The 10,981-nt window shown below is 41.7% G+C and overlaps 1 long non-coding RNA gene across 2 annotated transcripts in view; it reads right to left on the bottom strand.

Moving 5' to 3' along the window:
* Positions 1 to 4,045: 4,045 nt before the first annotated feature.
* LOC149448915 (uncharacterized) overlaps positions 4,046 to 10,981 on the bottom strand; it is a 217,313-nt gene continuing 210,377 nt past the window's right edge. For both annotated transcript variants that reach the window (XR_016315474.1, XR_016315473.1), the window contains one exon: positions 4,046 to 4,733. This is a non-coding gene — a long non-coding RNA (uncharacterized LOC149448915). The remainder of the gene's footprint in view (positions 4,734 to 10,981) is intronic.

Raw genomic sequence — 10,981 nt, 5'->3', positions numbered from 1 at the left:
ACGGGGTAATATGATATCTCTCTCTCTGAAGTCTGTACCTCTTTTAATACAAGAGAGGATTTTGCTTGCGTTGGAAACTGCAGCTTGGCATTGCATGCCATTATTAAGCTTGTGATCTACCAGAACTCCCAGATCCTTCCCCCCCAATTGATTCCCCCAGTTGTACTCCCCCTAGTATGTATGATGCATGCATATTCTTAGCCCCCAAGTGCATAACCTTACATTTATCAACATTAAACCTCATTTGCCACATAGTTGCCCAATTAAACAGTGCATTGAGGTCAGCTTGTAAATTGCAGACATCCTGTAAGGACGTTATTCCACTGCACAGCTTGGTGTCATCTGCAAAGACTGAAATGGGATTTATAATCCCAGACCCTATATCATTTATAAATATATTAAAAAGTAAGGGTCCCAACACTGAACCTTAGGGTACACCACTGACGACCCTAGACCATTAAGTGTATCAATCATTAACCACTACTCTTTGAATATGATCTTTTAGCCAGTTTTCTATCCATTTACATACAGATTTTTCCAAGCCTGTAGACTTTACCTTACACATTAGCCGTGTGTGGGCAACTGTGTCAAACGCTTTTGCAAAATCCAAGTATACCACATCCACTGCCACCCCTCTGTCCAAGGTTTTGCTCACCCCCTCATAAAAATAAATCAGATTTGTTTGCCAACTTCTGTCTTTCATGAATCCACGCTGTTTGTTGCTTAAAATACTTTTTTACAGCAAGAACATCTATGTGGTCTTTTATTAAACTCTCCAGTATCTTCCCAACTATAGACGATAGTATAGTATACCTATATTAACAGCTTCCTGTCCGCCCTGTAGCAGAAATACTGCTACAGGGCGGCATGTGTGTGCAAAAGCACATATATATATATATATACGTGATTTAGCATTTCCAGGTAGGAGGACGCGCGAGGCACAGTCACTACTTGCGGCGCCATACGCCGGTGATTACTCGCTGGTGCCCGGTGATTGCCGAGGATCTACGATGGGGGAGAATTGTTTGAAACAAAACAGTTCTCCTCCCTGTCAGCTCCGCCACACTGCTTTTCATGGCTGTGCACAGCTATGCAAAGCAGTGTGCTTATAGTGAAGCACACAGACACAGCCTCATAGGTAAAACATACACAACACACAGTTAACCCTTTGATCGCCCCAGATGCTTACCCCTTCCTGCCCAGTGCCATTAGTATAGTGTCAGTGCTTTTTATTAGCACTGATCACTGTACTGGCATCACTGGGGATGTCAGTGATACCAAGTCAGTTCCCCCAAGTGTCAGAATGCTCACCGCAGTTTTGATTTTATACATTTTTTACTGGACATGTTCATTAGCAAAAAGTCAAAAATATTGTTTTTTTCTAAAAATTGTCAGTCTTTTTTTTTTCATAGCACAAAAAATAAAAAATGCACAGGCAATCAAATACCACCAAAAGAAAGCTCAATTTGTGGGAAAAAAAAGTATGTAAATTTAATTTGGGTGCAGTGTTGTATGATCGCGCAATTGTCAGTTAAAGTAACGCAGCGCTGTAACGCAACAAATGGCCTGGTCAGGAAGGGTGTTAAATCCTCTGGAGGGCAAGTGGTTAAAGAAAGGGATAATGAGATCAGGGATCAGGAGAGCTGTCTGTATAGTCAATATAATAATAAAGACCAGTGCTGTGGACATAAGTTGCCAGAGAAGAGCAGCAGTGCAGGGAATTTAATTTACTTAGTAACTTATTAGAATGTTTTAGCATCAACTGTTCATGTGTTCTTGGGTTGTGTGACCAGCTATTCCTGCCCTTGAGGTTATCTAGTAAGCTACAGAACCATTATCTGGGGCTGCCACCCTGTAATCCAATGTTAGCAGAAGATCTACCCAGCATGAAGGCAAGGAAATGCTGCACCTCACATACAGCATGTAGTGAAGAAAGAAGTACAAGTCCCGTTATCCTAGTATCAGCATACAGCGAATGCAGAAGCTTACTACAAAACAGATTCTCCCCAGGTAAGTTCCAGTTTTCTTAGATTTCAGAGGATTAGTGTGAACTGGTCTACTACATTGTCCAAGTGGAGTTTTAAGCGTTAATGCCACACCTTCAACTTTAGCTCAGGCAAGTACAGGCTATTTCTATGCAACAAGCCCAATTCTTCACATTATCCCCATAGTTAATGGCCTTTTTTTGCTACTAGCTGCTATGTGGGTTGTAATTGCTGTGAACTCTGGCACAGGAAGATAGCATAGAACCTGCGGTTTCCAACCTGCCAGCAGCAGCTTTTTGTGTGGACTTTTGATCTGTTAACTATAGTTGAGGAAGCTGCCGGTGATGGGGGAGAATGCTCAACAGGAACTTGGAGGGGCTGCAAGGAGCCCCAATTTCACAACACTACATCTTTTTGGTAATTTGGGGACTCTTGTATGTGATGCAGGAGAGGTCACTGCTTGCCCCTGGTGGTTTCTCACAGCCAACAATCAAATTTAAACATGCCTTCGATGTCTGAATGTCACTGGTCACACATGAATCAAAGAGTTTTATGCCGAAAAATTTAGGAAATGATCTCACAGTGACCATGTGAAGTGTTCTCTAAGGCCGGCCATAGATGAATCGTTTTTTTTTTTTTCAATCAGCCAGCAGGCTGATAAAAATGAACATATTACCCCATCCACACAAATGAGGTGGGTGAACGAGTCCTTCATGCAGTGCTACTGTATTATGTATTTTTAGGGGGCTCCTGCACTGTCAAAATACACTGATCAGAGCTGCAGCCAATTGGCTGCATGTGCTAATCGAATGAAAAATTCTCAGCAGTCCCATTAAAGAGAACCTGGCCATTAGATGAGAAAAGACCAGCCGATGTTCAGTCTATCCATGGCCAGCTTAACTGTGGTGGTTTACATTAAACACAGATTATGGTACATTTATTTAACTTTATGATTATAGTATATTTGCAGTTTTGCTGGACAGCAATAATAGCTTATAGGAGGGACCTATTCACCCTATACATGAGCACTCATCAATGCCTGGGACCAGGTGGAGCCATGTTCATGTGACATCAATATTATGGCGGTGTAATGACTTAGAGGTGAGCCATACACTACGTACAGTTCATAAATGTACACAGTCCCTCTATGAAACGTGCTTTCCTGTATTACTGCACACCTTCATCAGCAACATTTTCCTGCGAATAAATGTGATAGCCCAGTAGGGTATAACTGGTACTCCACTTCACAGGGGTAATCGTTTTGAGTCTTGCTGCCTTCTAGGACTGGGGATGTCCTGTAGCCACTAAAAAACAGGGATGATCTGTTTTTTAGTGGCTAAAGAGGGTGCACCAGCCTAGTGCATTATCCCACAAATTTATCAGACATTCGCTGTAAATACTACTCACATGTACATGAAAAAAAGTGCTCATCGAACCACTCATCTATGGCTTAGTACTTCTAGACTCAACAGTTTCCAGAGCATGGGGGAGCCTCACCGGAGTCCCTGCATTTCGAAGGAATCTCCTTCTTCATCATAGCCAAACACAGGCATTTACTGCACTCCTTGTCTGTGAATGGTTGCATTTAGGAGGGGCACTGCTGACCCCGTGCCCTCTCCACCTGACCAGTGTACCTCTGCCACCTCACTCCCAGTAACAGAATGGTGTCCCTCTGTGAACATAGCACAGACATCATTAACTCATTACCACTTGATTAACTCTTGTTGCTGTCTCATACCATGCGGCAAGGCTGTGGGTCTCCGTAATGTGGGTTTGGTCCCAGTACTTTTGGGGAACCACTGAGGAGGGAGTCAGAGCACCGACCCCCTCTCTATAGGAGGACCCATTACCATGCAAGGTACCACGCTTCAGGACAGGCTTCTGTTCACTTTCCACCAGTCTTTGGTTACCCATGGCAACTATTCCCTCCCTCTTGACCTAGTGTTGAGTTAACCCTGCATGGTGGCCTTGCATCTGTTCCCCATATGTACTTTACAGACCCTGTTCTTTCATACACCAGAAACCACCACGCACACCTTTTTAGTAACTTCAGACCAGGCTTAAAACAGTTAATATCTTTACTGAAAATTCATCAACACAGTTCAACGGTACACTATCCAGCCTTGCTGTAACCACCTACTGCAGTCTTCATACCTTCTAGGGAAGCAAAGTCCAATCAGCAAAAGTCCAGTGGTAGACTCCTAGTTCAGGAAGAATCTCAGCAGGGTGACCCAGAAGGGTCCATGTGCTCCAGTAAGGTTTACATGTTGCTGCAGTCCTTCCGAAATCCCATCTGGAAGAGTGCCAGAGCTCTGAGCCCTCTCCTTGTATTTATGTGGCTCACAGTAGGGGGCAGGACCCAGAAAGCCCAGGAAAAAAGTCTAGGCAAAGTTAACCCCTTCCCATCCCAAGCAGCCTGTGACTGTCTGTAAAACTATGCAGTGCAATGAATACAGCAGCAGAAATATATACAATGACACCCCACAAGCTCACTGTTTCACATACCTTTTGTGGAATTATGCACTTTAAGTGCACCATCATCACTATCATTTTCTGCACCCTCCCTCATACCCAGCTTATTGACCATAGCAAATGCTTGGTTTCAACTTTGTTGTCTAGTGATCTTCATTGTGCAACCAGATTGGCGCTGAACATCTTCAGACTCAAATTTTCAGAAATCCTTCAAGCAGTACTGGCTCGTGCATGTTTTGGTCCTCATTCACTTTAATGGAAAGCCCATCTTTCAACCTGTCAAGAAATAAAACAGATCATCCCTGTCATTCTTCTGGTTCAGCATGGTAGAAAGTTGCTCATGGCAACTAGACAGTTAATAGTGTGTTTCTTTAGATTCATACATTCCCCCTACAGTAACTGGTATTTTCCCTACGCACACTATATGGCACTTTCTTCATGCTGTTTGATCACCCCATTGCCTTCTAGTAGCAGATATTTTCTCCTAAAACTATAGTTATGCACTGACAGACACTTACTTGCCCATCTACAGCAAGCATTGTTCTTTTTGCTTCTTGATCATACAGTAAACTGTACACCTCTTATCTTTGTGATCATTTACCAAGTCATTTATCCATACCATGCCAGTATCTGCATGAAATTTGTTCTCCTTGTGCTTGCGCGGGTTTCCTCCCGGTGCTCCAGCTTTGTTCCCACACTCCAAAAACATACTGGTAGATTAATTGGCTTTTATCTAAATTGGCCTTAAAGCAGAGCTTTGTTAAATGTTTTTTTAATAGGTTTCAGGAGCTATAAAGTGCTATTATGCACCGCATCATAGCACATTATAGCAGACCTACCTATTAAATGAAGCCCTCGAGCGCTGCGATGTCGGTGCTCCAGCTATTCCTGGGCGCTTCCATCTTCGCCAAGCCTTCCATCCAGATTTGCTTTGCTCAATTGCTTGAATGGTTGTGCCATGATGACAACACTTCCACGCATGTGTACAGGAGTCGTTTCATCATGGCACAGAGCAATGCCGTAATTGTGCTCTGAGCTGCACATGCTTGGCTCTGTGTACATCACGCTGATAGGCAGGGAGAAGCATTTACGACAAAAGATACCACTAAGGTCTATTCTGTTAAGTAGCACGCAGTCTCTAAGATCCTTTAGGGGTTTCCGTACTCATAAAGCCCAAGAACAACAGGTTGCCTTCCTCCATGATACCAGACCAGATCTTCAGTAGATGGCCCCTCAGTCAGCTTTAGCAGAACCCGGGTCTCAGCATTGAGGCCCTCAGACCGCCCACCTGAGGCCAACGCAGTAGATATATCAGCATTGCCTGGAAGGGCAGCCTGCCCTCTCTAGGTTGGAACAATCCTATACAGGAAAGATCCAGAACACCTCACTGAATATATACAGTTACCCAGCATGTCACCAGAACCTCTCTTTGTGGGATAGGCCAGGGCTGTATTCATGCTGCTATCTGCATAGCTCCACTCCTATTATCAAGAAGCTTCTCAAGCTTTTTGGATACAGAGGGAGATATGAGCCTGGATGCAGCTGATTAACTTCAACAGGCCTAACTAGCAGAACACAGCAGCACTGATTACAGTGTGCAAGTTATGTTTTAACCTAACAACCATTACAACCACACTGTCTACAGTGTGACAACTAAATTTACATATCAAAATACAAACCAAATCTACCAATCTAAACCTAGAACCTATCTAGGAGGGTGCTACACTTTCATTTGAGATTGTCTTCAATAAATGTTTTAGTATATTCATAGTTACATATTACATAGTTGGTAAGGTTTCATAAAGACACCAATCCATCCAGTTTGACCTGTGTGGGTGTGTTTTTTTCAAAACCATTTTCCATATCCATGTATATTGTGTTCATTAAGATGCCCATCTAAGAGGTTTTTTTTAATTATTGAAACATTCCGCTGCCACCACCGATTGGGGAAGGGAGTTTTACATCCTTACCGCTCTGACAGTAAAGAACACCTTATGCAGTGTAAGGTTAAACAGTTTCTCCTCCAACTTCATTTATTGGCAGCACGTCCTCTTAAGCTCCTTGAGACTGAATAGTTTTCTCCCTATGCTAGAATCACTACTAAGATATTTGTATATCACTAAATATATCCTCTTAAGCGTCTCTTCTCCAGGAAGAAAAAGTTTAATGATTGTAGTTGTTCCACACAACTGAGGTCCCTCAGCCCCCTTATTAGCTTTGTTGCCCTTCTCTGGATTCTCTCCAGTTCCAGCACAGCCCAATATCAAGATGCGGCCGGACCCAAAGTAGTAGGATTATACCCTTTTTAATGCATGCTAATATTCTGCTAGCTTTGCCTACTGCAGTTTGGCATCACATGCCATTGCTGAGCCTGTGATCTACTAGGACCACCAGGTCTTTTTTCATCCTTTATTCCCCCAAAGCTTCTGTCCCCGCATATAACTTATGTTCATATTTTTAGCCCCCAAGTGCATTACTTTACATTTTTCAACATTAAACCTCATTTGCCATAAAGTTGCTCGTCCCTTTATTGTATTGAGGTCTTCCTGAAAAGTTTATATATCCTGCTACAAAGTTATTGCCCTGCTTAATTTTGTATCGTCAGTATACACTGAAATTGAGCTATTTATACCAACCGCTATATTATTTATTAACTATAAAAGCTACAATTTCTGGGGAAATTGTGTGAAGTGTTCTTGCCTCCACCAGTAGTCTACAACTGGAGTGGGTGGAGTAACTGGGTGGAGTGGCTTGAGTAACTGTTGTGTGGTTGGAGTAACTAGTTTTGAACATTCTGCCATTCATTCCTATGGGACCAATTTCACCACAAAAATGCCGATATTTCGTGAACCATTCGCCGAAACGTTCCACAAAGTAATAGCACACCAACCGGGAACAATCCGCACGTTTCGGTATATTACTGTCTATGTAGTGTAAAAACTGTGGAAGGAGTTAGGGTAGTAAATTTGGCTATAATAATAAGAATATATATGTGAGATAACAGTAAGTGGTCTTGCCATGCAAGAACACTTAATTAAATATAACTGGCCCCAGTACAGAGCCTTAGGGTACCACTCCAGACCATTCTGAGTATGTGCTATTTATCACCACTCCGTTGATGCGCCCCTGTAACCAGTTTTCTATCTAAGTGCATACACAATCGTCTTTGCCAACAGGCCTCAATTTGTAAATTAAGCATTTATGAAGAACTGTATTGAATGCTTTTGCAAAATCCAGATACATGTCCACAGGCCTTCCTGTTGGTATCAGTTGGAGGAATAGTGCCCCACCATTGGTATTAGATAGAGGATTAGTGCCCCATAATTGGTATTAGTAGAAGGAATAGTGCCCCATCAATGTTGTCAGTAGGAGGACTAGTGCCCTGTTGTCAGTGCCAGTGGCAGGAACTATGCCCCCCTGCTGCTAACAGTGAAGGGAATAATGTCCTAAGGGCAAGATAAAAGCAAGCAAAGGACAGCATCTGGCCCCCAGTCTGCAGTTTGGAGACCACTGATCTGAATGACAGCTCACTCCATCATAGAATGTTAACAGATTGGTCTGGCAAAAATGAGCTTTCATGAATCCATGTTTATTACTACTTATGATACAGTTTTCAAAAGCAAATTCTGGAATATAGTCTATTATAGTCTGTTATCATCCCCTCAAATAGTTTAGATATTGATGTTAGACTGACTGGCCTATAGTTATCAGGCATATATGTATCTTGGCCCTTGGATAACGGCCAAATTATGGCCAAGTGGGAAAACTACAGTTCTGGGTGGGTGTCATATGACGTTCTAACAGTCACGCGCCTTATACGCGCACTGCAGCTCGATCTGTCACCCGCTGTATCCATTGGAGGGAACAGATGACAGATCATTGTACTGGGCTCACCCCAGGACTATGTGATCGCTGTGACCAATCACAACAATAACAGTTGTACACAATGAGTGGCTTTCATTCATAGCCATTCATTGTGCACTATTGTAATGATCTCTGTGATTGGTCTCAGTAATCACAGGATACAGACAGGACCAATAACTGTGCATCTGTAACGTGATAGCTGTAGCCATTCTATCACAATATAATTTAATGAATGGCTATGAATGAATGGATACTATTCATATAAATGATTGCTTATAACAGTAATAATCACTGTTATAAGCAATCATAGTGTAAAAAAAAAATCCTGATCACTCTCCCAGAGTAGTACAGTGTCACTATGGTAACACTGCACTGCTCTGGTCGCAGTATGTGAAAAAAGAAAAAAACATTGAGGATTTTTTTTTAATACATGCTGTCACCAGTCAGCATCCCTGCTCACCAACACACCAGTCACATGATAACACTGAGCTGCTCTGGTGACAGTATGTAAATAAAATGTGAAAAAAAACAAATTTTATTTAACTTCTTCATTTTACAAAAAACTGTGACAAAAAAAAATTACAACTTCAAAAAACTTGCCATGCCTCTTACTAAATACTTCAGACTGTCTCTTTTGCAAAAAGGGGTCATCTGGGGGGTGGGGGGGGGTATTTGTATTGTCTTGGCATTTTAGGGCCTCAACACATGAGATACCATAGTTTATACCATAGTTTGTAGACTTTCTACATGTTGGCCTAAGTTTATGAAGAAAAATTATTTACTTGCAAAATTTTATAACAGAAACAAAGAACATGTTTTTTTTTCAAAATGTTAGATATTTTTTCACCTATATAGCAAAAAATAAAAAAAAACCATCGGAGATTAAAAACCACCGAAAGAAAGCTCTATCTGTTTCCAAAAATGTTAAACATTTATTCTGAGTACAGTGTTGCATGACTGAGTAATTGTTATTCAAAGCATGACAGAGCTAAAAGCTGAAAATTGACCTGGGTAGGAAGGGGGTGAAAATGTCTGGTACTGAAGTGAATAAATATTGGTGCCACGTTGGCTTTTTGCCAATAAGCTGATACCATTCCAATTACTAAGTTGTCAATAAAAATTAGGAATAATGACCTGGCAATAACCTGGATAAGTTCTTTAACTCTCAGGTGTTAGCCATCTGGTCCTCATGATTTATTTGCTAAGTTTTTTTTGGACACTGGCTTCTGTTAGCCACAAGGATACTTTCTGTGTTGTGTTACTAATGATACAGTCCTGCTTACTATACTCCTCCTTTCCTTGGAGAAAGAATAAATGCATTCCTGGAGAAGAGAAGAATGCATTTAGTAGAGTTGCCTTCTCCTTGTCATTTCTAACCAACTTCTCTTGATCATCCTTTATGGGGCCAGTATGCTCTGACCTTCCTTGTTACTATTAATATAGTAAGAAATATGCATCCTCTTGCTTTTATAGTTTTAGTTAATTAGGCTGGCCATACATGGATCAAAATTCAGCTGGTTCAGCAGAGACCGGCCAAACTTCGATCTGTGTATGGCCACTGTGATTGAACAGAAGTTGATTTACTGATCAACTTCTGTTTAACTGCCCTGTTGAAAAAAAAATGTTCAGAGGGGAAGTCTCCCCACTTCCTGAATACAAAGATAGAACAAGAGGGTTCCGTTCCTGCGGGTTGAACAATAAAAACGGACTCATCTATGGCCAGTCTAACTCTGATCAAGTCTGCAGATAAGTGTTTTGACTTTTCTGCAGCTTTTCTGGTCTGCATGCTATCTCTGTTTATGACTGGTACCGAACCCATATTACAGCCAGCATGGTAGATTCTGAAGGAGCTCAGCAATTGCATATTTTTCTCATGATTGAGTTACTTTAAAGTGTATTTATAGTCAAAACTTGAGGTTTAGTTAAGTTGGTACCAATAAGGTATGCCTAAAGCCAAAATATTTGTTTTTGTTTTGGATAGAGTAGGGAATGGTTAAAACCTTTTCAGTTTTTTTTCCATCTGTTATCCATTGGGGAGTTTTCCATTATCTTTCCTGTAGATCCAACTATAAGTGAGATTAAATCAATCCAAACTGAAGAAAATCTCCTCTTAAGGAGTTGTCCTTACCCTGTTGTCTAAACCTTTTTAGATTTACCAACAAATATGTAGTGCAAGGCCTGCCAGACTGCATAAAAAATGATTGGATAGTTTAGGTAGGTCCTCATAATACATGTTTTTGCTAGATCTAAAGTTGATTGTACTTAAATTCTATAGTCAGATTGTAGTGTGCATAGAAAACCTTAGACAGTTAATACTAGAACAAGTGTCCCTCTTTGAAAACGTCTCCTGCTTTGGTGACAAGTCAAAATTTTGGATTTTTCTTCACTTTAACCTCTTCACACCGGCTGAACGCAAATGTGCAGCCTCCAGGCGTCTGGGCCTAGATGCTGAGTGGCCGCACATTTGCGTTCTATAAAAAAAACATATGTGCTGAGAGCGCGCGCCCTTTGCGCTCCCAGCACTCATGTCCGGTACTCACGGAAAGGTCCCAATTTCCTCTTTCGATCGGGACCTTTCCCGATCATGTGACGGCGTGTCACGGCGGTCACATGAACCTAAATCCGCCCTGCCTCATTGCTTCTGAAACCCTTAAAGGGCC

Source organism: Staurois parvus, unplaced genomic scaffold (assembly GCF_062004578.1).
Source record: "Staurois parvus isolate SC_StPar_1 unplaced genomic scaffold, SC_StPar_1.0 ptg000648l, whole genome shotgun sequence".
In the NCBI taxonomy this organism is placed as follows: Eukaryota; Metazoa; Chordata; class Amphibia; order Anura; family Ranidae; genus Staurois; species Staurois parvus.
This window is presented reverse-complemented; position numbering and strand designations above follow the sequence as displayed.